Source organism: Cetorhinus maximus, chromosome 13, assembly GCF_964194155.1.
Source record: "Cetorhinus maximus chromosome 13, sCetMax3.hap1.1, whole genome shotgun sequence".
In the NCBI taxonomy this organism is placed as follows: Eukaryota; Metazoa; Chordata; class Chondrichthyes; order Lamniformes; family Cetorhinidae; genus Cetorhinus; species Cetorhinus maximus.
In genome coordinates, this window is record NC_135891.1 from 7,462,379 (window position 1) to 7,489,605 (window position 27,227).

General features: G+C 41.9%; 1 protein-coding gene across 2 annotated transcripts in view; it reads right to left on the reverse strand.

Moving 5' to 3' along the window:
- Positions 1 to 27,227, reverse strand: part of oser1 (oxidative stress responsive serine-rich 1) — a 42,708-nt gene that overhangs the window by 12,426 nt on the left and 3,055 nt on the right. Inside the window, exon 1 of one of the 2 annotated variants that reach the window (XM_078554895.1) lies at positions 11,124 to 11,232. The exons of the other annotated variant lie outside the window; for it this stretch is intronic. The gene's annotated coding sequence lies outside the window, so the exon portion shown is untranslated. Of the gene's footprint in view, positions 1 to 11,123; positions 11,233 to 27,227 lie in introns of those variants that run through there. 2 annotated transcript variants of the gene reach the window in all.

The following is a 27,227-nucleotide window of genomic DNA, read 5'->3' on the forward strand; positions in this document are numbered from 1 at the left end:
AGGGCAGCTGAAGTATCTTTAACTCCTTCCACCAACTGCAAGTGGCCACCATCACAGTAAGGTAATTGAAAAGTAAAACATTTGCAGGCCTATGGGGAAAGAGCAGGGGAGTTAGACCAATTGGATAGTCCACAGTAGGCTGCATGGTCTTCTTTGCTGTAATGTTTCTGTGATTTGATTAGTGACATTCAGGCAGTTAGCCACGCTGCCTCAATACACAGGTAGATTAGATATGGGGAGAAAAAAAGATATTCTTGGAGAAAATGAATAGTGATTTTAATTGAAGGCAGTATTTTTGTTAAAAAAAACATTGGGCTGGGAGTCAGTGGATCTTTAAAAATGGAGGCCAGGACCCAATTCCGTGATTTTTGACACTATTCCTGGGGTTTCCAATTTTCTCCAGGGTACTTTAAGATTGCAGGCTGGTTCAGCTTGCAAGTCCATACCCTACATTCCTGACCTGGTCAGCTCCTTCACAGAGATAGGCAAGATCTAGTTCTCTGCAAATGTTCATAGAGGCGGGCCAGCTTTTCAAAGAGTCGCAGTTCAAGGCACTTCAGAGGTATCATGAACCATAGTCTGCATGAGGGAATCTACTGAAAGGCAAGTTCAAAAAGTTCCCCGCATGCCAAGGGATCCCTCCCCACCCTCCCAGTGACCCCTCATGCATCCCCTCCACCCACACCCCTTGACTCCTCATGCTCCCCCATCCACCCCATGACCTCTCATACCCCGATGCCATGGTATGTCCCCCATCCACCAATGATCTCCATGCCCCTCTGCCAAGCTATGGCATTTCCATGCTCATTCACCCACTACACACTGTATACAACAAATAGGATGTGTAAAAAAAGCTTTAAATAAAGTCATTCACTGATAACTTTCCACTTTAAAAAAAAACTCCTTTTTACTATAGGCCAATAATAGTTCCAATCATCCAGACCCTTTAAAGTTTCAACAGCTGAAACTGCAAACACTTGTAATGTTTATTAAACAAGGTTGAGGTTTCAATTGACAGCATAGATCAGAGAGCCAAAGATTGCAATCAGGCAATGTTTTACCTGGGGGTCAGGTGTTTTAACAGGAAAGTTTCCTGATAACCCTGCTACCCGCCTTGAGGGAAAAAAAAAGCAGCCCATTCTTTCTATACATATCGTGGCTGTGTAGTCCAAGTTCACGTCCCATTAAAAGTTACAATCCTCTTCTGCCATTCATTGAGTCTAACATTGCAAAGAGCCCCAAGCTGCTTTACAGAGTTAGGCAGCAGGGTAGATGGACAAGGAATAAAAACAGAAAATGCTGCAAATATTCAGCAGGTCAGGCTGCATACGTGAAGAGACAGATAGAGTTAATACTTCAGGTCAATAATGACTCTTCATCCGCAGATGCTGCCTAACCTGCTGAGTATTTCCAGTATGTTCTATCTGTAGCACAGTATTTTACTTTTGTAGATGAACCATTTCTAACAGCACTGTTGAGTGTACCTGCAGTGGTTCAAGGTGAAGGCTCAAGAGCAATAAATGCTAGCCTAGCCAGCAATGCCCATAATCCCATGAACAAATAAATTTAAAAAAGCACAGGAATTCAGACCAGACCAAGGATTATGGTGTTAAAGGTGGTGACAGCCAAACATATTTTAAAAGCAGGCTTTGAGGAAAAATATATAATTTAAAGAAAAATAATTTTAAAGTACAGAAGTGAGTAGGCTCAAGGCCCTCCAATTGATGGTGGAGCAGAGGGAGAGGAAGCTCAGTCAGAAAAACGCCATATGTGAAGAGGGTCATGAGGCTGGAAGGAGTTTCTAAGATGAGATAACTGAGGGAGTTTTAAATGAGCATTTTGGAATAATGGGAAGCTGGTGCAGACCAGTGAGGATAGGAGTGATTAGAAAGCTGGAGACTGGAACTCTGAATAAGATGGACACCACAATATGTGCCACTCAGCTCCATGGAATATTCAGCACAGAAATGAAGGTTTGGGCAAGGAGATTTAACCAGTGGGTTTGGTTTTGGAGGCAGTGGGGGAAGGTAGTAAGTCTTCACAGGTACCAGCAGTCTTAGGTGATAAACTAAATATGGAATTTGAAGCTCGGCTTAGGGTCAAACAGAGAACTCCTGAGGTTGTGCACCTTCAGGTCAAATCTCAGGTAGCAGCTCAGACAGTGGGTGAGATCGGGCAAGAGCTCAATGGGGTGGCTTGAACTTTATAAATGCTGAACTGCAATATGATCTCACTCATCCAAGATGGTGGCAGCCAGATGGACAGCGGTTGGTGGAGGAAAGGCATGGCTGGGTATCATTGGCATGCTTATCTAAACTGTCCACGAATTGTATATTAATGAATAATGCAGCATAGAGGGAACATAAAGATAGGAGAGGTCGAGGGATGGAACATCAAGTCAAACCAGAGGTAATTATGTAGGCACAGAAACCATTGTTGGAGATGTTCTGGCTATGTTGAAACAATTAGGAATAGAAATAGACAAAGGAAATGCCATAGACCATGGATGTAGTGTGATGCATGAGGAAGGTGTGGGTGGTTACAAGTCAAACATCCAAAAGGGATCATTCATCATAGCTGCAATCACAGAGGGCTGTGGCCAAGACTGTGACCAGGATGGTCTGATCGTGGAACAACACAGCACAGGAGGCGGCCATCTGGCTCAGACTGGGGCAGACAACCAGACTAAAGAGGAAATGATGGGAGCAATAGATGGTGATAAATTATTATAAAACCCGGAGAGGCTGAAATTATACAAAGAACATGGGTTCAAAATCCCGAGAAGTCATAGCATCATCTCAGGAAGTTCTTCATAAAAATTACTTTTGGATTTGGCGTTTGTATAGGGCAATGAGGTGAAAAATTTAATCATTTAAGGACTGATGGGGAGGGATGGCGTGCACATGAGTACACTCTTTATGATTGGACAAAATAAAATAGATGGAACGGTCTGGTCTTCATCCTTGTTTATCTTATGTTCTAAGGGGAAGATTAAAAAATGCAAGACACAGTACAAGGCCCACATGACTGATGTTTTGCCACCTTAAGGATAGACCATCGCTTTTTAATATAGTCTGACATTAAATACCATGCATGCAGCTACAGTAAGGGGACAATTTTTTTCTATAGCTGTCATGTGAATGTAGTTAAAAATAAACTGCTACTATATCTCACTGATTTAAAATGAAAATAAAGAAATGATGCAGCCCTTGAAACAAAGAGTTTTTATTTCCAAGTAAATATTTTCTTGTCAAAGGTTAAACAATTGACAATGGAGACAATTGTGTGCACAAACAAAGTTACTCCTTTTTACTGCAGATTAATAGTTACGGAACTGATGAGGTCAGTCCTAAGCAGGGGCCTTTGACAGTCGGGCAGAAACAGTTGCCATCAATCTTTGAAGATCAGCAGGCACCAGAATTTTCTCAGAAACTTGGTAGAAACAGATTCAGGGAATAAGGAAAACAGACAGTCCTGATCAGAGAACGCTCAGTACCATTAACAGTCGTGTTATACTACAAGCCTGAAGTCCTGCAAGCCCCCTTCTCTATCCTTGACTGCACAGGGCTTTCTGCTCATCAGCATTGCCAGTTGAATTTGTAACGATAGTAATGGCCTGATAGTAAAGAGCTGCCTGTCCTAACATTAAAAAGTCATTAACAGAGAAAGTGTGCAAGCTGATATGCTGAGGTAGCCTCACACGACCAGATCAAATTCACAGAGCTGTCAAATCTGCAACCTCACTCCCCAGTAATAACGTAGCTGATGCAGTCCATACAAAACAGCAGCATAATTATGCACAACTTCCTCTCCCGAAGGTTGGAGTTATCCAGTGATGCTCTCCCCTGCCGCCAAAATTAATAGCAGAGGTCCCAATTTGAATATCTTTCACTATTCCTCTCTCTAACTTCTTTGCTGAACTAGCGAGTTAATATCAAAAATTCATAAAAGTTCTCGATAAATCAAACAATGATTTATAATAGAAACAGAAAACGTTGAAAATATTCAGGAGGTCTGGCACCATCTCTGGAGAGAGAGAAAGAAAGTTAACTTTTCAGGTCAATGACCTTTCATCAGAATGACAGACCTGAAATGTTAAGTCTGTCTCTCTCTCTCCACAGGTGGTGAGTATTTTCCCGACATTTTCTCCTTTTATTTCAAACTTCCAGCATTACACGGACATACACACGTACAAACGAACATACGAATCAAGAGTAGGCCATTCAGCCCCTCAAGCCTGCTCCACCATTCAATAAGATCATGGCTGATCTGTTTGTGGTCTCAACTCTACATTCCCACCTACCTCTGGTAACCTTTGACTCCTTTGTTGGTCAAGAATCTATTTACCTCTGCCTTAAAAACGTTCAATGGCCATGCCTCTGCCGCTCTCCGAGCAAGAGAGTTCCAAAGATTCATGGCCCTCAAAAAATTTCTCCTTGTCTCTGTCTTAAATGGGAGACCTCTTATTTTAAAACCGTGTCCCCTAATGCTAGTCTCTCCCACAAGGGACATCCTTTCAGCATCCACCCTCTCAAGTCCCCTCAGGATCTTATGTGTTTCAATTAGGTCACCCCTCATTCTTCCAAACTCCAATGAATACAGATCCAGCTTGTCCAATCTTCCCTCATACCACACCTGGGATTGTGGGGTAGGTGTATCAGTCGAGCGAACCTTCTCTGAACTACTTCTAATGCCTTCATATCCTTTCTTAAATGGAGACCAAAACTCTGCACAGTACTCCTAATGTGGTCTCACCAACTGCGCAACTGTGGCAAAATAGCCCTACTTTTAACATTCCATTTGCAATAAACACATTCCATTTTCCTTTCTACTCACTTACTGTACGTGCATACTTTTCTTTTGAGATTCATGTACAGGACACTCTGAAGTACAGAGGAATCGGAGCTCTGCAGTCTCCCTCCATTTAATATGCAGCTTTTCTATTCTTCCTGCCAAGTGAACAGGTTCACATTTTCTCACATTATATTCTATCCGCCAAATTTTTGCCCACTCACTTAACCTATCTATATCCCTTTGCAGGCTCCTTAGGTCCTCTTCACAACTTACTTTCTTATCTATATTTTATGTCATTAGCAAACTTAGCAACCATACACTCTGTCCCTTCATCCAAGTAATTGATATAAATTGTAAATACTTGAGGCCCCAGCACTGATCTCTGTGGCACTCCACTCGTCACATACGAACATGTGCATTCGAACTAGGAGCAGGGGTAGGCCACTCAGCCCTTGGAGCCTGCTCCACCATTCAATAAGATCATGGCTGATCTGACTGTAACCTCCCACCTATCCCCGGTAACCCTTCACCCCCTTGTTTATCAACACGATCGACCTCTGCCTTGAAAACATTTGAAGACTCTGCTTCCACTGCCTTTTGAGGAAGGGGGGTTTGTGAGAAAAAATTTCTTCTCATCTCTGTTTTAAATGGGCAACCTCTTTTTTTAAACAGTGACCCCTAGTTCTATATTCTCCCACAAGAGGAACATCCGCTCCACATCAACCCTGTCAGGACCCCTTAGGATCTTACATGTTTCAACCAAGTCGTCAAAGACATCACCTCTGACAGTGCAGCACCCCTTCAGCACTGCACCGGGAGCGTCAGCCTTAATTTTTGTACACAAGCCCTAGAGTGGGACTTGAACCCAGAACCTTGTGATTCGGTGCCAAGAGTGCTACCAACTGAGCCACACTTGATAGCAAAAATGGGTCATTTTTGGGTTTACAGTTTCCTGTTAACCAATCCTCTATGTTAATGTTACCCCTACACCATGAGCTCTTATTTTCCGTAGTAACTTTTGACGTGGTACCTTGTCAATTGCTTTCTGGAAATCTAAGTACAGCACATCCACAGGTTCCCCTTTATCCATGTGGTTTGTTACTGCCTCAATATAACTCCAATAAGTTGGTCAAACATAATTTGCATCCTGCACCTGCAGTATTTTGCTTGTGTACTACTGAGTTGACACAGGCTCTAAAAAAAATACTACAGGTCTGTCAGGGATTTCAGTCCTCAGGGCCAATCAGAGATCATTCAAACTATGCTGACATAACAAAATTGCAACAGTTGAGTCTTATTTAGAATCACTGATTAATATGGCACAGGAGGTGGTTATTTGGCCCATTATGCCTGTGCTTGGAAAGTCCATTAGTCCCATTCTGCTGCACTTTCCCATGGCCTTGCAAATTTTTCTCCTTCAAGACTTCCTTCTGCAAATTATTGAATCTGCTGCCACCAAACCCTTCAGGCAGTGCATTCTAGCCCATAATTCTCTGGGTTGTTTTTCAAATATCGCCTTTGACTCTATTGCCAATCAAAATTTGCAGACTGCAGTGTCTTAACTTAATAACATAATACATTTGGTAAATCTTTCACTATTTTGAATTCTAGCAAATTCTAACCCATCTCCCCCCTGAACAGCTGAGCATTTCCAGCATTTTCCATTTTAGATTTCCAGCATCTACAGTTGATATTTTTTTTTTTTACAAAGGCTTTTCTAAACCTGTTCAAGTTTTGTATTTATTTCAGCTTACACAGGGGTAAAATCAAACAAGCTAAGGTCTCAGTGAATAGAACTCTGATGTTTATCCACTTTATACAGTATTCAGTTGTGGCCACCAGGCAATACCGTACAGAAGCTTTGCTCTGTATTGCAATTTTCCATTGCTCCACCTACTGGCTACTGCAACAGTGGGTGTCAAACTGTTGTGCATGGGATACACCTGTATATATTGATTTAATCCCAGAGAATGGAATTTTTAAAATTCAGTGTGTAACCAGTCAAAAAAAAAGTGCAGAAAATGCCACAGTAGGTCAGTCAACATATGTAAGATGACCGGTAAGCTGCACAGCTGAAAGATAACTAAGCCTATTCAGTAACAGTGGCTGGAACAAGAAAGAGGAGGAAAGAGGGATGGAGGGAAATGGAGAGAGGAATGATGCTTTAAAGAGGAAAGGGGAAAACTTTCCTTATCACCTAAAGTTGAATGACCTCCAAACTGTTTTAGAAGAGAAACAGGGTCCTATTAAATGATACAAAAGATCATTTCAGTGAGGCAAAGGGTGCAAGTGAACACAGAAGCTAAAATGGTGAAAAGCTGAGATTTTATATCTAGCTGTCCAGTAGTACCAGAGAGACAAAACAGATGAGTGCCCTAGCCCAGAACTCCACCTTTACAGAGGAAACGCCCAGAAATTGACATGCTTCAGATATTGAATTCAGATATTTCCATTTTTCTTCCAGCAATGTACAGTGAGTACAAGTCAAGTTACTAAAGTCAATCTTGTGACTCTTGAGATACAGAATTCGAGAGAAAGGCAAGAAGACACTGCTCCTGAATCTGGTGTGGAGTTTGGTTGGAGCAATAAAGGAAACCAAAGACAGGCGTCAGGGTACCACATGGTAACAGAGCAAGGGGTATCTTTGCCAGCAGACCCAGTTAAACCCATCCTGGAAGGAAGGCAAAGCCTGCACTGGTCTCTCAGACCGCTTGAGACACAGTGGCCTTGGAAACCATTGATGGAGAGATCTTAGTGATAGCTGGTAATAGGCTGTTACATCTTCACCACATTAATGTAACCTTAACGTTTTAAAATTTCATATTTATGTTCCCAAACTTGCAAAAGAGTAACCCGCACTCGTACCACTAAACAGACAGAAGATTCAAAAAACTAAATATACAATTTAATTCTCCTTTACGGCATGCATAGCTAACTAGGAAATATGCTATACAGTAAACTCCTGCCGTTATGCTCCCACAAAACGGCGAAATCGCGAACAACGAACATGCTTTGCCATGGGGCTGAATCAGATAGGTTCCAGGCATGCGAGAGGAGCATTAGTTTGGGCAGTAACTCCACTCTTGTGGTGCAGTGCCTGTATCCGACAGGCGGGGGGAGCCTCTGAGCAATATATCGGTGAAGATTTCAAAATGAACATTGCCATTATTGCAGCGAGACTCAGACATTTCCGTGTTAATCCTTGCGTTCGGGCTGCACGTCAGTTGCAACCATTTCGGTTTCTGCTCCGTTATGGCTGTTGTCTCCACGGGAGAAAAAAAAAAGAGGATGAAGCAACCGCGGATGAGCGAATATTGCTCACGCGATTGTGTGTGCAAAGTGCGGGTAAGTGAAAAGGCGAACCAGGGAGTCGCAAACGGCAGGATTGTGTGTAAATTCTCATAATGCACTTTGTACATTCTTTAGTTGAGATACATCAGCAACTTTGGAGTTTCCCAGCAAAAAAAAAAGTTTGATAAAATGTGGAATTTTACCTTCCCACTGGATCACATGACTTCAGTTTTATAAAGGGGTAATGAATTGCTTAACCTAACTGATTCAGCCAGAAAGCTGCCAGTAGAACAGGAGTTGAATGGTTCATTCACACTTTATCCCAAAATCATTGCAATATTTGAAAATGTAGCTCACCAGTGTGTGTGATAAAAACCTGCTATAGGATGTACCTCATGCAGAGTAAGATGCTCCTCCCAAAGAGAAAGATATCTCAAAGTGCTTTTACAAAAAGAGGGGGCAGAGTGCTCGGTTTGGAGGGGGGGAAAATACAAATTTAGGGCAAGGTGCCCATGAGGGCTGAAAAAAAGAGTTGAGGAAGCTTTTGCAAACGCTGGTAGCAAGGTGAAGGGAGTGCCAGAGAAGGGGGACATGGTAACTGAGAAAGTGATCTTAGGAGATAACTAGTATATTAAAATGAATATGACCTTCCTACAACCTTGAAAGTATAGCGCTGCATGATGCTGAATTATACATGCCAGTGATTAGTGTTAGGAAAGCACAACTGGCCTTAGTATCCTTGAGTAAATACTGTGATTCTAACAAAGTCTTTTTGAAAAAAACGATTTAAAATATGAAATAGCTGAGCAGACCTATAAAAATCAACTTAGATTCTACAAGCAGTATTAAAACGTTGTGAATGCGACAATGGGAAATTAGTGTCCTTATTTAATCCCACCCTCGATAGGTGGAACTAAACTGACAGCTGTGTTCCCCCTCAGTTACAACATACCAACAAACACTCAATATAAAAAGGAGAAATCATATAAACTAATAAAAAACACTTAAGCCTTGGGGGCAAGCCAGCAGGTGATAGCCATGTTATTGCTTGACAGGTAATGAAGGGACCTTCCTCGAATCATACTGAACAGAGTCACAGGGGACTCCATTATACAGAGAAAGAACCCATTTAAGAGAAAGATAGATAAAAAGAAAGTACACTTTTCAGATGTTTAATACCACAACATGTTAAAAAAATGCCAACCTCTGCTGGTTTGCATACTCAAAGCAATGACTAAGATGAAAGCCTGTCATCAATCACAGCTCCAGAAGCTAAAGCTTTTGTCAAAGACGCTGAACTCTGTAGAATTCATTTTGTCCATATAAAACATCTCAATTTGAAGGTTTACCAAGAGCCAAGCCTTGTTGCTGATCAGACTCTAAATACAGTTCCACAAAGGACACATTCAACTCCTTTTTGAGCAACTATGTTGCTGCATCTTTTCACATGTATTTAACAAATAAAGCTGACCAACTTTTAACCTGCATTTATTCCTCTGATGGCATATTTACAGCCTTCCGCTTTATGAAAGAGTTGGGAAAATTGCTCCGGGGCATTGGACATATTTTCCAATGAATAATAAAACAATGATTAGAGGTTAAAGATTATACCCAGTGTAAGACAGCCTGCGCAGGGGATGTATATGGGCACTTATTTCTATTCATAAAAGTTTTGAGCTGCTCATGGGAACTCCCACAAACAACAGGTTATGAACAGAAATCAAAAGCATCAAGGGAAAAGCCCAAATTGTAAGATTAGTCATTGGTGCAGTGTTACATCGCTCTTCCAAACCTTGTTTATAAGTTACTTCAAGGTTTCCCACTTCAGCTGTTACCACCCACTTTGAGAGAAAAGTTTCATTTTTCAGTTCATATAAACTGCTGCAAACCAAAAAATTATGCAGGGATATTTTGCCTGTTCTAGAGCCTGCGTGGCTTATTCCCATTGATTTGGCAGTAAACTGGAAGAGTGGATTGTCTAGAACGTGTATAATTTTCATCTCTCTGGTCTTCTGCTACAGTGCTTATTTTGTGTGCAGTTTTTGATGACAACACTGTATGAAGCACATGGGTCTGGGCTTGTTATTTCCATACTGACCATAGGTTACAGAGGCATGCACACAGACATACCAGTTAGCTGAGTGCATTGTGTGACTTACCACACCACAAGCTGTATGATCTAGTTAAGTACCGATTGGGTGTGAGTATGAAAATGTTATAAAGGAATTAAATGAGAAATCAGCCTTGTTTGGCACAAGGTTTGAGTGGTTAGGTCATCAAAGCTTGCTATTGCATGTGTGACCATTGCAGCTATGTGTTCCTGCAGCCTGGGATGCAGTTTAGTTGCTTGTACAAACGAAAATCAGGCAGTTTCTATAATGAGTGCTTGATCCACTGTGAGTTTACGGCCCAAAGCTGTGAAGGTGAAACGTACCACCAATGAATTCCAGATGCACAGAGCCCTCACACTAGAACTGGTTGCCAGCAACTGCATCCCAGGCTGCGGGAACACACGTAATGGCCAGCTTTGATAACCTAACCATTCCAAAACCTGGTGCCAAAACGAGGCTGATTTCTCATTTAGTTCCTTTGTAACATTTTCACACTCATATTAGTCAGTGCTTAACTAGATCATACAACTTGTGGTGTGGTGGTCATACAATGCATTCAGCCCAATGGTACGTCAGTATGGGACGTAATCCATGGTCAGTATGCAAATAACAAGCCCGAACCCATGTGCTGCATACAAAGCAGTTACCAAACACTGCACACAGAATAAGCACTGTAGCAGAAGACCAAGGAAAAGAAAAAACTGATAGCCTTGGCAGCAAGAGAAGTTTTGGTTTTTGCTCAGTGGATCTCAATTAAGTATCAAAATAGAATTGTTACTCCTTTCAAATCTTACATTTCTCCCCTTGCCCAATAAATACTTGTTTAAAATAGATTAGGGATTTTTCTTTTAATATCACAATGACATCAATTTATCTTCAAGTAAATGTCCGTTTCTCTTTCTTTTCCTTCCCCAATTTCAGTCCTACCTTTACGCAGTCGGACAAGCAACTGGAATTTCCCTCATTTAGTTTCTCGAAGTCCCTGATCTTAATCTCTCTCTCAATTTCATTTTCTATACAGCCTGGTGAAACACTGACTAGTTATCCTTGCATGTGAAAGAGAGAGAGAAATTTGTGAATGAACAACTTGACATTTTTAAAAATGAACTAAAAGAAAACCTAATTTTCAGCACAGGAACAGGAAATTCTATATCACAAAATCCAGCAAATAGCATATACCACCAATGGTAGAATTGACATTACAGTAAAATTTCTACTTTGCATTCCTCTATCAAAGTATGCATCAAAATGTGCAGCTTGGTTTATCATCATGTTTGTACAGATTGACTCCACATAAGGTGCCACATTAAACATTGTGAGATGGTAGCGCTATATAATGCCTAATGGAACCGGGTTCCGTTGTTAATGGTGCAAAATGGGAGCCCCTACTTTAATTGGTGCTAAAGTTATATAGGAACACAGTAGCTACCTGCAGAATTTCTAATGATGACCTTGAAACCATTGTCGATTGTTGTAAAAACACATCCGGTTCATTAATGTCCTTTAGGGAAGGAAATCTGCCATCCTTACCTGGTCTGGCCTACACATGACTCCATGCCCACAGCACGGTGGTTGACTCGCAAATGCCCTCTGAAATGGCCAAGCAAGCCACTTGGTTCTCAAGGGCAATTAGGGATGGGCAATAAAGCTGGCTTAGCCAGCAACGCCCACATCCCATGGACAAATAAAAAAAGGTATAATAACAGGTGAATTGGCATGAACACAAGGAAAGTGCAGTGTCTAAAATAAGTATGAGATCAAAAGTACTGCTTGTATGCAGTCAAGAAGGATGCATTAAGTTTCCATGTTGAACAACTGAACAACGTTAATAGAAAACAGATTTTGATCAGATGCAATTTTATAACTAAAAACACATGAAAATGCACTCATTTGAAAAAGTAATTTTTCTTGGTGGATTTTAATTTGATCCTTTAGATGTCAGGCACTTTTCCCCAAGTCCTGTAGTAAAATGAAGTAAAAATAAAAACACTGAATTCTGGAAATCAGAGTCGCTATTAATCTGAAAAAGGGAAAACAGGTTGCTGCTTTGGATGGAAATATCTCAGCAAGTTCCAATGAAGGAGTTTCACCCAAAATCTCAATCCTTTTTTTTCTCTTTTCAGATCAATAAACTTTTTGTCTGGTTCCAGCCTTTTCCATTATAATTTTATTAAAATTGGATTAAGCTCAAAGTTCAAAACATAAATGGAATGCTGAAAACTTGTTTGGACACAATAACATGTATTTTTATAGCACCTTAAGTCCCACAGGAGTCTTATCAAACAAAGTTGGACATCGAGCCACATAAGAGATGCACAAGCACAGGTGACCAAAAACTTGGTCAAGAGGGGTAGATTTCAAAAGAGCATCATAGAGAGATACAGCTAGAGAGAGGGTGGCAGCATGGGAAGGGAATTCTAGAGCTTCAGGCCTTTACAGTCGAATGCACAACCGCAAATAGTGGGAAGATTAAAATCAGGAATATGCAAGAGGTTACAATTAGAGGAATGAGGAGAGTTATAGAGCTGGAGGAGGTTACAGTGACAGGGAGAGGCAAGGCCATTGAGGGATTTGAAAACAATGATGAGTACATTAAAACCAATGAACCAAGAGCCAAATGTAGATCAATAACCACAGGGGTGATGGATAAACAGAATTTGAGGCAAGTCAGCAAAGGGGCAGTTTTTGATGAGCTCAAATTTACATATGGTGGAAGAGGAGAAGTCAGTCAAGAGAACTTTACAATCGTCAGGACCAGAGATAACAAACACTTAGAAGGCAGGGATGAGGGTTTCTGCAGATGAGTCAAGAGAGGGGCAGAGACAGGTGACATTATGGAAGTATGAGTAGTGGGCTTGGTAATGTGGGATATGGGACTGCAAGCTTATCTTAGGGTCAAATAGGAAGCCAAGTTCGCAAATGGACTGGTTTAGCCTCAAGAGTGTGACCGGAATGGAGTCAGCGGCTAAGAAACAGAGTTTGAGTCAGAAACTGAAGACAATGCCTTCTGTATTCCTAATATTTATTCGTAGGAAGTTTCTACTCATCTAGTACTGGATGTCAAACAAGCATGTGACAAATTAAAGACAGTGGAGTGGTCAAGAGAGATGGTGGTGAGGTAGAGTCAGCTTACATGAGGAATTAGGCATGTTTTTGGATGATGTTACAATTTACCCTAAAAGAGAAACTGGAACAACAGTAACTGTGCCCTTCCAAAACTCAATTAAAAACATCAATAGTAAAGTTTCACACAAAGTATCTCGACATCCAGAGCAATACCCCTGTAATAAAATACAGAAGGTTGTCCTCTACCTCAGCATACAGGGTCATATAAAAGGACCATTCACTGTCGCATTGCACACTTACAGCTTATGGCACAATAGAGAGAAAAATGGTTGAAATAATGAGCAACAGCCCTTCCTTTCAGTGTGAAGCCAGAAAATATGACATTAGGAGTGATCTTTCTGGGTGGTGGATTCAAGTAGAGGTGTCCAGTTTATGCAGAAGGCACTTTGTGGGAGCCACCAGATCTGATGATTAGTTTACTTTGCTTATGTGAAAATGATATGCTCCTATGAAACAGCTTAGGATGATGCTGAAGGGAGACATGTTGTCAAAGTTTTTTGTCTTGCACTCATCAGGACAAAACTCAAAAATACCACAACAATTTATATTACAGGAGAAAAAAAAAGTGCTGACTGGTTGGCAAGTTGACTCTGATTGGCTGAGGTATTGCCATGGGGAAAGCAATGGCGAGCTATAGGCTCCCCACGCTCCCAGGTAATTCAAAAAAGTGTTTGAATATATTCCTTTTGTTTACAGAGAACAGGACCCTGTGTATGAATGTTACATTCGCTAGAAGCAACATAATGGACCCAGAGCTCGACTGATCATCTTAAATTAGTTGTTGGTGTAGCTATTCATGCACTCAGGATTGTTCAGCAAGTGCTGCCCAATCACAGAATCACATCTAACAGTGGATGTTTTGTTTGGGTTTTGCAAGCGGGGGCTGGTTGAGTCCAATCTGTACTCTGCCTATTATGATCAGCCAATCGCTGGAGCGTACAGCTTATGTACCTGGCATGGCACCAGCACTGAAATTCATTCACAACGTTGCTCATTGTGTGGTAGGCAGAACATCTTTTTGGTCCGATAGCAGCATCCTGTTAGTGGAAAGTAATGTTGACATGGCCACTGCATAGTAGCAGTGTGAAACAGCTTGCTTAACCTGCTGTTCAGATTTTTGAGAAACTGTGTCTTTCCAGGGTAATTTGAGGTAGTCGGGCACTTTTCATGCCCAAAAGTCTTTGGCCCATTTGTGATTTTATGCGATAAACAACAAACTATAATCTGATCAGGGTAGCCTTGGCACGCAGGATAGCTTTGATGTGCTGTAGTTTTGCATCACGCTCACAAGGTGAGCAAATGGCTAGGGCTCTATTTACAAGATTACTAATAAGACTTTAGTATTTTTTACTACATTAAAGGTGCTATACAGATGAAGGTATGTTACAGAATTAGAATAGAGCATAATTAACTAGGTAGATTAAATGCTGTCCTCCAGTTCTACACTTGAGCCAGTTTAATGCATTTAGCAACAATGAGACCATATTAAATATTGGATGAGTTTCCCTGGTGGGCAAACTTCATAACTGCACTACTACCACTAACCTCAGTACTACAGCTTATACAGACTAGAAACCCACAGCAAATTTCTAGGCTGTCAAATTAGTTGATCTCAGGTTAGACATTATAATTGGTCTCAGTACCAGTGGAATGAGGGGATAGGAGAAGCAAAGATTCCTGTGATTGTAAATGTGCCTCTGCAAACATAGTAGGGGAAGACGGATAAGGTTAGTTTCCGAAGTGACACTTTTCACTTCAAATAGCCTGCTAATAACCACCGAAGGATTTGGATGTTAGTTTACAGGCAGTGGGGTGAGTTGCTGTACCATTTCCCAACAAGGTCAATTCTAGGTGGTCAGGAAATGAGAACACCGAATGCAGCACATGATCTGTGCTTACACCCTCAAAAAAGAAATATGTAACATAATATCTCCAGCAGTTACATGCTTGAAGTATAGCATGTTCTTTTATTGATATTTTGGTTTAATAGGTTTAACATGGACTGATCACTATAGCAACTGCATCAACTAGAAGGGTCAGCTAGAAGTCATTTCCACAGACATCAGACCTGCTTGATGTCAAATTTGCAGTGCCAGCAGAATTTTCAATTCAGTGCAATGTTAGGAACCTCGCAATAAGAATTTGTTTGAAAAAAAATTCCTTTGATGGTATACTGCAAAACGTTGAAGCTCTTCACACAATAAAACAACTTTAAAGTGCAATGCGTTTGCTGAGCAAATTTAGTAATCAATCTATGTCAATTCCACAAATAGCCAGTTTAAGTGGTTTCTTTGGTGGAATTTTTGAAGGAGGAAATTTGCCAAGCTAACTTTCTACTGTTCACTAAATTTATGTTGATGTCCATAACACAGACAACAAAACAACAACTTGCATTTACATACAGGTCGAGTGTTATTTATTCGAAATGCTTGAAGCCGATTGCGTTTCGGCATTCAGATATTCTGTTTTCAAATGTGTTACACACCCCATACTCCTCACTCAGTTGCCTCACAGGCGCACTATAGTCAAGTTTCTGCAACAACTCCACTTTCTTAGCAATTGATTATGAATTATGCTTCCTTTTCCTACTGTTACCCATAAGCGTATCTGGTGGTATTTTTGACATGTTCACAGTGCAATAAAAGCACTAAATAACCATAAAAGTCACAAGGTAAGGCAAGAGTGTATGACTGTAAACCGTGCAGATGAACAACTAGACTTCCTGTGCTAAAGGTGGGGTCCAATCGCCGAGATTCATGTCAGCTCAGGTCACAGAATTCCGGCGCAAAAAGTCAGTGAGGCTCACGTTGGCTCACATTAGGGTCCGTTCAAAAAAACGTTTGGTTCTGGATGTACAGATAAAGGATATTTGACTGTAGCACCTTTTAACATATAATGTGCCCTAGGGCACTTCAAAGGAATATTATAAAACAAAACTTGACACAGCCAATACAAAGTAGTATTATAGATGACCAAAAGCTTGATCAAAAGGTAGGTTTTAAGGAGGGTCTTAAAGAAAGAGGTGCAGTGAGGCAGAGGGTGCCAGAGTTTAGGGCCTAGGCAGCTGAATGCATGACTGGAGCAATGGAAAGCCCTCAGTTTAACACTCTCTCAGCTGGTATCTCCATACTGAAGCAACAGCCTAGATTACAGCTCAGATCCAGGTGTGGCAATTGAATCAGTACACCTTTCAAGACAGACAATAATTAGTGACTGAACCACACAGGTAATGACTATAAAAGCCCTGGAGCAAATTCACAACAGTTCCACAGTGCATTTTTTTTGTTAAATGTCTACAGTGCTTTGCGATATATGCACTACAAATTGGAACACTTTCATTCACTTTTAGTATCAAATATTCATGTACACACTCTGATTTGACGCAAGTGGTAATGTCTGTCTTCCACTGTTCATCCCAACCTACCAACCTTTGAAGGAGCAGACCATATGGTCCATCAAACCTGCTCCGCCATTCATGGCTGATCGTTAGTCGCAAATAAACTTTGCCGCTTACTCCCCATATCCCTTGATTACAAGAGACCAAAATTCTGTCTGTCTCAACCTTAAATATACTCAACGATGGAGCATCCACACCCCTCTGAGGTAGAGAATCCCAAAGATTCATAACCCTTTGAGTAAAGAAATTTTTCCTCATCTTAGTCCTAAATTATCAACCCCTTACCCTGAGAATATGCCCCCACGTTTTACATTCTCCAGTTCAGGGAAACAACTTCTCAGTGTCTACCTGTCAAGTCCCTTCAGAATCTTGTTTGATTCACTAAGATCACCTCTCATTCTTCTTAACTCCAGAAAATATATGCCCAATTTACTCAGTTACTTATCATAGGACAGCCCTCTCCTCCCAGAAACCAATCTAGTGAACCTTCACTGTGCCACCTCCAATGCAAGTATATTCTTTCTTAAATACGGAGACCAAAGTTGCATACAGTACTACAGGTGTATGCTCAGCAAAGCCCTGTACAATTGTAGCAGGGCTTCCTTATTCTTGTAACCAACCCCTTTGCAATAAAGGCCAACGCAACATCTGCCATACTAATTGCTTGCTGTAGTGGTGGTGTGTTAACAGTTCACTCAGGAAGGCTGAGTTGCTATGGCAACGTATACTTTTACATGCATGTTGCAGTCTGGAGCAATGGATAGCTCCATTCTTTCCATCACACGGCTGACCAGGAAACGCTCCTGCTCTTACCGCCTGCCATTAGTATGTGCAAGTTGATACTCACCAGTCAACATATTTATAATTAAAAAGTGGACAAATTCCTCATACAGGGCCAAGGCAAGTGAAAGCGAAGAAAGATCTTGCATTTGCTGGGCAAAAAATCACTTCTGAAGTGTGGCAAATGTAATAATTACTGTTGTATCGTAGGGAAGGATTGGGAAGGCTCTGAAAAATGGGGTTGGAGAGGGAAGGGAAGCCAGATAAAGTGAATGTTTGTTTCTTGCTGTCTAAATTGCAGGACATTTATTTGAATCATCTGCAAAGGTCAGTACCTGGTAAAAAGGAAACCACAACATTTCCATTTTCCAATATTACAGACTCAAGTAACATTACCCTTCCCATTACAATACAACTGCCAACATCAAACTGATCCTAAAGTGCTTTGCCAATATAAACCAGTTAAAATTGTCAGGCAGATTAGAATATTCAATTGTATTTATTTCTGAAACTTTGAAAACGTTCAACAGGACAACGTGTAATAGCTGGTCTGCTGAATGTGCATTTGACACAAGAATCCTGGTTTGATCTAATCTAGCACATCACTTGCTAATTGTTCACAGAATATCTACTGTTGGCACAGAAAGTGAATTGATATAAAACGCCAAGATAAAATTAAGGGTAATTTTTAATAATACATCAAGTTTATCTCTTTCCTCAAACCACTACCCAACATGTTTTACCAAACAGTAACTAGGCCCAGCCATCTTCAGCTGTTTCAATGACCTTCCTGCCATAATAATGTCAGAAGTGGGGACGTTCGCTGATGGTTGCACAATGTTCAACGCAATTCTCAACTCCCCGGATTCTGAAGCAGTCCATGTCCAAATGCAGCGAGACCTGGACAATATCCAGGCTTAGGCTGACAAGTGGCAAGTAACATTTAGAAACACAGAAAATAGGAGCAGGAGTAGGTCATTCGGCCCTTCGAGCCTGCTCCGCCATTCATTATGATAATGGCTGATCATCCAACTCAATAGCCTGCTCCCGCTTTCTCCCCATATCCTTTGATCCCTTTCACACCAAGAGCTATATTTAACTCCTTCTTGAAAACATACAATGTTTTGGCCTCAACTACTTCCTGTGGTAGCGAATTCCACAGGCTCACCAACTCTGGTGAAGAAATTTCTCCTCATCTCAGTCCTACATGGTCTACCCCGTATTCTCAGACTGTCACCCCTGGTTCTGGACTCCCCCACCATTGGGAACATCGTTCCTACATCTACCCTGTCTAGTCCTGTTAGAATTTTATAGGTTCCTATGAGATCCCCCTCATTCTTCTGAACTCCAGCAAATATAATCCTAACCGACTCAATTCCTCCTCATATGTCAGTCCCGCCATCCCAGGAATCAGTCTGGTAAACATTCGCTGCACTCCCTCTATAGCAAGAACATCCTTCCTCAGATAAGGAGGCCAAAACTGCACATAATATTCCAGGTGTGGTCTCACCAAGGGCCTGTATAATTGCAGCAAGACATCCCTGCTCCTGGACTCGAATCCTCTCGCTATGAAGGCCAACATACCATTTGCCTTCTTTACTGCCTGCTACACCTGCATGCTTACCTTCAATGACTGGTGTACGAAGACCACCCAGGCCTCGTTGCACATTCCCCTCTCTCAATTTATAGCCATTCAGATAATAATCTGCCTTCCTGTTTTTGCTACCAAAGTGGTAACCTCACATTTATCCACATTATATTGCATCTGTCATGCATTTGCGCACTCATGTAGCTTGTCCAAATCACCCTGAAGCATCTCTGCATCCTCCTCACAGCTCACCCTCCCACCCAGCTTTGTGTCATCTGCAAATTTGGAGATATTACATTTAGCTCCCTCATCTAAATCATTAATATATATTGTGAATAGCTGGGATCCCAGCACCGATCCCTGCAGTACCCCACTAGTCACTGCCTGCCATTTGGAAAAAGACCCGTTTATTCCTACTCTTTGTTTCCTGTCTGCCAACCAGTTTTCTATCCACCTCAATACATTGCACCCAATCCCATGTGCTTTAATTTTACACGCTGGTAAAACTCAGCAGGTCTAGCAGCATTTATGAAGAGAGAAACAGGGTTAATGCTTCGAGTCTGTGTGACTCTTCTTCAGGTGAACATGGTGAAAGAGACCAATTGAAATCCTGTTGGAGAGAACCCCTACCCCTTGCGTATTCCCAAGGCATAGATGATATATTTGCTACATTTCAATTTGCAGCTGCATGTAAGATTTTCCTTACACGCCTTAATGGGTTCCAGCCAGAGCTCGAATTTACCTTTGAAATGGAGCAGTCAAATGAGCTCCCATTCCTCATCGTGGTGGTTGAGATACTTGCTAGTGGGTTCTCTACTACTGTCTACTGCATGTCTACCTTCACTGGTCAATCAATATACGTGTTGCAATTCCGACATTTCCATGCCCTATAATATTGGCCTTATGTGCAACCTCATAAACAGTTCTGAGCCAAATTCTTTGGCAGAATTAGAATCAGCGAGTGGGACTGGCCCACAGTCTGAGTCAGTGTTTAAGGACAGGAGGAGAGAGAATCTGGGGAGGAGAAAATAATAAGTGGACATTGAATCTGGAACAATGAGCAGAGAGGGAGAGGAGTGTGTGGGACAGAGATTTATAGATTTGGAGGAAAGAAAGGGGGGAAATGTTCCATAGAAACTAGAATTGTCAGTTCTGAATTTCTATCCTGTGTTTACAGTGATAACTTCTGTAAACTCCTTTTACAGGGGGTTACATGGGGAGGAGTTCCAGATGGGAAAGTCATAACAAACATCATGTCGAGATCTGACAGTCACTAGATTCATCAGGACCTGAATATCATCAGTCTTTGAATGTCAAAGGAGAAATGTTTGTTCTGTCCATGGGAGAAGATTTCAAGCATCAGCACGACTGGAAAAGCACCGAGACACACACACCCGAGTGAGAGTGAACTGACTATGAAAAGAGCTTTAACCAGGTGCACAGCCTGAAAAAAGAATCGCACCATTCACACTGGGGAGAGACTGTACAATGTTGTTTTGTGTGTGTAAGGCTTCAACTGATCGTCCAACCTGGAGAGATATAAGGACACTGGCACCTTGGCGAATCTGTGAAATTGGGGGATAGTGGGTTGGGATTCATTTCCCCATTTGAACTGGAAACTGATCAACGCAGTCAGAATGGGGAGAGACCATTCACCTGCTGTGTGTGTGGAAATGGATTGACTCAGCTATCCAGTGTGTTGACACACCAGCGCGTTGACACACCAGCGTGTTCACACCGGAGAAAGATCATTCAGGTGCTCTGTGTGAGAGAAGAAATTTGCCTACTCATCTGACAAGCTGGTGATGAGCAAGTTCACACTGAGGAGATTCCATTCCCCTGCTGTGTGTGGGGGAAGGGATTCACTCAGTCATACCAGCTTCTGACATACCAGCGAGTTCACACTGGAGAGACGCTGTTCATCTGCTCTTTGTGTGGGAAGGGATTCACGCAGTCATCCAGCCTGCTGATACCCCAGCGAGTACACAAATGACTGCAGGAGTTGAATTCTGTTATTGCTGCTGCTAATCACATCCAGGATTGAACTTGTGGGTTAATCGTGAGGTGTGTAAGAAATGTGTCACAGCCGCTCACTTCCATGGTTCAGAGCTCGTAGACACAGAACAGAAGGCTCCTTTACAACTGTGTTTAGAGTCAGGAAGAACAACAGTGAATGCTGGAAATGTGCTGTCAAATCAGAGATTGGTGTAAAACTGTTCCTGACTGAGAATGAAACAGCAGGTTTAAGTTTCCAGTCTGATGATTATTTGCGCCACACAAGTGCCAGACAATGACCATCTCCAACAAGAGAGAATCTAACCATTTCCCCATGACATTCAGTGGCATTACCAATGCTAAATGAGGTGATGGAGTAGTGGTATTGCCGCTGGATTAGTAATCCAGGGACCCAGAGTAACGCTTTGGGGACCCAGGTTCCAATCCCACCACAGCAGATGGGTTTATTGAATTTGAATTGAATAAAAATCTGGAATTGAAAGTCTAATTGAACCATTGTCGATTGTTGTAAAAACCCACCTGGTTCACTAATGTCCTTACCTGGTCTGGTCTACATGTTGACTCTGAAACGACCTAGCAAGCAACTCAGTTGTAACATACCGCTACAAAGTCACAAAAATGGAATGAAACCGGGCGGACCATCCAGCATTGACCGAAAACGCACTTTTGTCAACCCTGCAAAGTCCTCCTTACTAACATCTGGGGGCTTGTGCCAAAATTGGGAGAGCCGTCTCACAGACTAGTCAAGCAACAGCCTGACATAGTCATGCTTACTGAGTCATACACCACCATCACCATCCCTGGGTATGTCCTGTCTCACCAGAAGGACAGACCCAGCAGAGGTGGTGGCACAGTGGTATAGTTGGGTGGCGGGGTGGTAGTTGCCCTGGGAGTTCTCAACATCGACTCCGGAACACATGAAGTCTCATGACATCAGGTCAAACATGGGCAAGGAAACCTCCTGCTGACCACCACGTATCACCCTCTCTCATGAATCAGTGCTCCTCCACTACTTGGACTGAGGGTGGCAACGGTGCAGAATGTACGCTGGGTAGGTCCTTCAATGTCCATCACCAAAAGTGGCTCAGTAGCAGCACTACTGCCCGAGCCCTAGACTGGGTCTGCGGCAGGTGGTGAGGAAACCAACAAGAGGGAAAAACATACTTGACCTCATCCTCATCAACCTGCTTGCTGCAGATGCATCTGTCCATGTCATTATTGGTAGGAGTGACCACCGCACAGTCGTTGTGGTGACCAAGTCCCGCCTTCACATTGAGGATGCCCTCCATCGTGTTGTGTGGAACTACCACTGTGCTAAATAGGATAGATTTTAAACAGATCTACCAACTCAAGACTGGGCATCCATGAGGCCCATCAGCAGCAGCAAAATTGTACTCAAACACAATTTGTAACCTCAAGGACCAGCATATTCCCCACTCTAGCATTACCATCAAGCCAGGGAATCAACTCTGGTTCAATGAAGAGTGCAGGAGGGCATGCCAGGAGTAGCACCAGGCATACCTAAAAATGAGGTGTCAATCTGGTGAAGCTATAACACAGGACTACTTGCGTGCCAAACAGCATAAGCAAAAAGTGATAGACATAGCTAAGCGATCCCACAACCAACGGATCAGATCTAAGCTCTGCAGTCCTGTCACATCCAGTCGTGAATGGTGGACAATTAAACAACTCACTGGAGGAGGCTGCTCCACAAATATCCCCATCTCAATGATGAAAATGCCCAGCAGTACAAAAGTTAAGGCTGGAGCATTTGCAACCATCTTCAGCCAGAAGTGCTGACTGGATGATCCACCTCGGTCTCTTCCGGAGGTCCCCAGCATCAGAGATGACAGTCTTCAGCCAATTCTATTCACTCCATGTGATATCAAGAAATGACTGAAGGCACTGGATACTGCAAAGGCTAAGGGCCCTGACAATATTCCAGCAATAGTACTGAAGACTTGTGCCTAGCCAAGTTGTTCCAGTACAACTACAACACTGGCAGTAGATGTATGGGAACATAACCATCTGCAAGTTCCCCTCCAAGCCACTCAACATCCTGACTTGGAAATATGTCACCGTTCCTTCACTGTCACTGGGTCAAAATCCCAGAACTCCCTCCCTAACAGCACTTCGGGTGTATATATGCCACATGGACTGCTGAAGTTCAATAAGGCAGTTCATCACCACCTTGTCAAGGGCAATTAGGGATGGGCAATAAATGCTGGCCTAGCCACTGACGCCCACATCCCATGAATATAAAAAAGTAACTTTACAGCCAATGCTCAATTGTCATGATTCATAGATTTGAGGCTATCGTTTGGATGAAACCTATTTTCAGCCTGCAGGACAGGCTCTGGTAGATATTTAGAGATCTTGTCGATCTATTTAGGAGCAGCTTATGCTCCCAACGTAATGGATAATATTACTCATAAAAAATCAATGTGACAAATAAAACACATTTATTTGCATTGCCAAAATATGGTATCACTACACTGCATAAAGTCATCAATTAATTGTCCAACAGACCTGAAAAATTTGGACACACCGATAAGGCATTCAACCCCATAGCTCTTCTTCCTTCCTATATCTAAGTTGCTGAAAACTTCCTCCAAAAAAAAAGCGTCATCTCACGCATATCTAAATTAAATTGCATCTACCGCCCATCTGCTCAATCGATTGCTTGCCTCGTTCTCCCAGAATCCTTTTACAATCCTTATTCACAACATCCCTACTGTTGTACGATCAAATTTCACGGCTGTGTTCCTTATACCCCTGTACCATACACCCACACATAGGTGGACACAGCAGAGACTCTGGGGTAACAAAAACAGAAAATGCTGGAAAAACTCAGCAGGTCTAACAGTATCTGTGGAGAGAAAAACAAAGTTAATGTTTCGAGTCTGTATGGCTCTTCTTCAGAGCTCTGAAGGGTCATACAGACTCGAAACATTAACTTTGTTTTTCTCTCCACAGATGCTGTTAGAGCTGCTGAGTTTTTCTAGCATTTTCTGTTTTTGTTTCAGATTTCCAGCATTCGCAGTATTTTGCTTTTATATTAAGAGACTCTGGGGTATACCACTTCCAACACATCTCCAATTTCAAACCTGTTAGCATAATTGAAGCCCACTGGATTAAAGGAGCAATGATTGCATGGATAGGGCAGAAAACCTATAAAAGTTCAGAGCTTTGGAATCACAGCAAACAGTGATTGTAGTAGACACAATAAAATGTTTGTCCTACCACTTACAAGACTCCCAAAGAACCACCTATATCCCACAGATCATCGCTCAATGAACAGCTTCAAACTACCAGGCAAGTCCTCAGGCTGCTTCCCCTGCCTAGGCCAGCTAACTGACTGCCTCCCTTCTGTCTTTGCTTCTCTCCCCGACTACCCTCTTGATATATTCAAGGCCCTACTGTCAGCTAACAAGGAGCAGTGGGACAGAATGGCATATAGATACACATTTAGGAGTCTTAGAAAGGAGTCTAGTAAGTGCACCTTCTCATGTTTTTCCCCCAGAGTGCCTTATGTTGTCAACGCTTCAGTTCACTGAATGCCCTCCCACCATCCAGAGGCCTGAGCACATAACTTAGGCTGACACTTTACTACAGTACTGAGGGTGTACTACAGTGTCAGAGGTGCCATTTTTCAGATGAGACATTAAACCAAGACCTTGTGTGCCTTGTCAAGAAAACGATCCCATGGCACTATTCAAAGAAAACCAGGAAAGTTCAGGAGTCCTTGCCAAGAATTTATCCCTCACCCAGACATCACTAAAACTAGAATTATTTGGAACCTTATATCACTGCTGTTTATGGACGACCTGGCTGTCTAATCTGCCTACGTTATAACTTCAGAAGTCATTCACTGGTTGTGAACCAATTTGGGACATCCAGGAGGATGTAAAAGCTGTATTTTAGAATCATGGAATCTTATAGCACAGGAGGTCATTCATTCTGTCATGCCTGCGCCATCTCTTTGAAAAAGTTATCCAAATTAGCTCCACACTCTAGCTTCCCCCCTCCATAACCCTGCAAATTAAGTCCACTTCGAGCGCATATCCAATTGTCTTTTGAAAGTTACTATGCAGCCTGATTCCACTAGCCTTTCAGATCTTAACAACCCCATGTGAATGAAATTCTCATTTGTTTAAATCTATGATCTCTGACTATCACCCCACTTGCACTATCACAGCCCCTCATCATTTTGAAAATCTCTATTAGGGTCTCCCCTTAACCTCTCTGCTCCAAGAAGAGCACCAGCTTCTCCACATAACTGAATGCCCTCATCCCTAGTATCATCCTGGTATACCTTCTCTGTACCTTTTCTAAGGCCTCTGCATGGTTCCTTCAGTTGTCCAGAACTGTATACAAATACTCCAACTGTGGCATAACCAGTGATTTACAAAGGTTTACCAGGACTTTCTTGTTTTTGTATCCAATGGTCCAATTTACAAAGTCAAATGTCCCATACACTTTTTTAAAAAACACCCTGATTAAGTTGCCCTGCCACTTCAAGCATTGTGAATATGCACCCCAAGGTCTCTCTGCTCTTGCAGCCTCCTCAAAAATAACCTTTTAGATTATACTGCCTCTCCATGTTATTTCTCCAAAATGTATTTCTTCACATCTATCCATATCAAACTGCATCTGTCACAAACATGCCCATTTCCAAGAATGTGAATGTTCTGAATTCAGAACATTAACACTTCTGCACATGTTGTAGATCTTATGAGAACATGTAGCAATACAAATTTCACTAATGCTTATCCTCCTATTCACAAATTATACTGTTCCAGCCATTCTTCCAGGCACATCTCACAATCTCCTCTCTCCCCTTAGAACTCAGGCCACTCAAAGGTGTCTTAATATTATACTTTCCAAGGGTCAAATAATCCAACAAGCATGACACCTCACCCTCCCCCAAAACAAAAATTAAATAAGAGAAGACACACGGCATTAGAAAAGCAATTTTAGGTAATTCGATTGATACATGAATGTACGGTGAAAGCCAGAATTATGGATTATAGCAGTTAAACTATTTAATGCATATTGGGCATAGATGTTGCCTATCGTTCTCATGAACTGTGCAGGATGCAGATCCATGTAGCTTACAGAAATGCATCACCCTGAAACAAACTATTTTTAAAAATCATAAATGTAGAACATCAAACTAGTACAAAAAAATGAATGGGAAATACTCAAGAGAAGCTCATGGTCATTTGATGCATTTACCACACTGCACTATCCAATTACATATTCAATTTAATTGCAACACCATAACACAAGGAAGTAAAGTCACTCTATATCCACTGGTACACAGGTACTTAAAATAGTCTGTTCTGATCTCCTGTGCAGTCAAGTGCAAGGAGATATTTTAGGCCAAAGGGAAGGAAATGCCGAGTGTCTTAGAGGTGGTAGCATACCCGGGCACCTGTTGCCCTTGTTCTTCTAGCTGGAACATATATCTTACATAATGCCATTCATGTCCTCAGGATGCTCTGAAGCACCTTACATTGAAGAAAGTAATTTTGAAGCGTAATCACTGTTGTAGTAACGTCCAATTTGTGCATGGCAAGGTCCCACAAACAGCAGTGTGATAATGATCAGATAATTTCATGATGCTATTGAGGAATAAATATTAGCCAGGACACTGGGAAAATGAGACGAGTTAAATGAAGGGACTGAGTGTATCCAAGTTTTCTGATGATACAAAGCTATGTGAGAAAGTAAACTAAGAGGTCGTCAGAGGCTGCAAAGGGATACAGATAGGTTAAATGAGTGGGTAAGAGGGTGGCAGATAGAGTATGTGGGGGAAGTGGTGAGGTTATTCACTCTGGTAGCAGAATATTTTTAAATGGTGAGAAACTATTAAACGTTAGTAGAAGATCTGGATGTCATGTACAGGACACAAAGTTAACGTGCAGGTATAGCAAATAATTGGGAATGCAAATGGTATGTTAGTCTTTATTGCAAAGGCGTTGGAGTACAATAATAAGGAAGTCTTGTTGATAACGTACAGGGCTTTGGTGAGGCCACAGCTGAATTAGCCTGTACAGTTTTGGTCTCCATATTCAAGGAAGGATATACTTGCATTGGAGACAGTGTAGTGAAGGTTCGC